This window comes from Procambarus clarkii, chromosome 3, assembly GCF_040958095.1.
Source record: "Procambarus clarkii isolate CNS0578487 chromosome 3, FALCON_Pclarkii_2.0, whole genome shotgun sequence".
Taxonomy (NCBI): Eukaryota; Metazoa; Arthropoda; class Malacostraca; order Decapoda; family Cambaridae; genus Procambarus; species Procambarus clarkii.
In genome coordinates this window covers 17,414,744-17,416,491 of record NC_091152.1, presented here as the reverse complement: position 1 = coordinate 17,416,491, position 1,748 = coordinate 17,414,744, and positions in this window count along the sequence as shown.

Genomic DNA, 1,748 nt, shown 5'->3' with positions numbered 1-1,748 from the left:
TACCTCCCTCCACTCCTACCTCCCTCCACACCTACCTCCCTCCACTCCTACCTCCCTCCACACCTACCTCCCTCCACACCTACCTCCCTCCACTCCTACCTCCCTCCACACCTACCTCCCTCCACTCCTACCTCCCTCCACTCCTACCTCCCTCCACTCCTACCTCCCTCCACACCTACCTCCCTCCACTCCTACCTCCCTCCACACCTACCTCCCTCCACACCTACCTCCCTCCACTCCTACCTCCCTCCACACCTACCTCCCTCCACTCCTACCTCCCTCCACACCTACCTCCCTCCACTCCTACCTCCCTCCACACCTACCTCCCTCCACACCTACCTCCCTCCACTCCTACCTCCCTCCACACCTACCTCCCTCCACTCCTACCTCCCTCCACACCTACCTCCCTCCACTCCTACCTCCCTCCACACCTACCTCCCTCCACTCCTACCTCCCTCCACTCCTACCTCCCTCCACTCCTACCTCCCTCCACTCCTACCTCCCTCCACTCCTACCTCCCTCCACTCCTACCTCCCTCCACACCTACCTCCCTCCACTCCTACCTCCCTCCACACCTACCTCCCTCCACTCCTACCTCCCTCCACACCTACCTCCCTCCACACCTACCTCCCTCCACTCCTACCTCCCTCCACTCCTACCTCCCTCCACTCGTACCTCCCTCCACCCCTACCTCCCTCCACCCCTACCTCCCTCCACTCCTACCTCCCTCCACTCCTACGTCCCTCCACCCCTACCTCCCTCCACTCCTACCTCCCTCCACACCTACCTCCCTCCACTCCTACCTCCCTCCATTCCTACCTCCCTCCACTCCTACCTCCCTCCACACCTACCTCCCTCCACACCTACCTCCCTCCACTCCTACCTCCCTCCACTCCTACCTCCCTCCACTCCTACCTCCCTCCACTCCTACCTCCCTCCACACCTACCTCCCTCCACACCTACCTCCCTCCACTCCTACCTCCCTCCACACCTACCTCCCTCCACTCCTACCTCCCTCCACACCTACCTCCCTCCACTCCTACCTCCCTCCACCCCTACCTCCCTCCACCCCTACCTCCCTCCACCCCTACCTCCCTCCACTCCTACCTCCCTCCACTCCTACGTCCCTCCACCCCTACCTCCCTCCACTCCTACCTCCCTCCACACCTACCTCCCTCCACTCCTACCTCCCTCCACACCTACCTCCCTCCACTCCTACCTCCCTCCACACCTACCTCCCTCCACACCTACCTCCCTCCACTCCTACCTCCCTTCACTCCTACCTCCCTCCACTCGTACCTCCCTCCACCCCTACCTCCCTCCACCCCTACCTCCCTCCACTCCTACCTCCCTCCACTCCTACGTCCCTCCACCCCTACCTCCCTCCACTCCTACCTCCCTCCACACCTACCTCCCTCCACTCCTACCTCCCTCCATTCCTACCTCCCTCCACTCCTACCTCCCTCCACACCTACCTCCCTCCACACCTACCTCCCTCCACTCCTACCTCCCTCCACTCCTACCTCCCTCCACTCGTACCTCCCTCCACTCCTACCTCCCTCCACCCCTACCTCCCTCCACTCCTACCTCCCTCCACTCCTACCTCCCTCCACTCCTACCTCCCTCCACACCTCCCTCCACACCTACCTCCCTCCACTCCTACCTCCCTCCACACCTCCCTCCACACCTACCTCCCTCCACTCCTACCTCCCTCCACACCTCCCTCCACTCCTACCTCAGCTCCTACA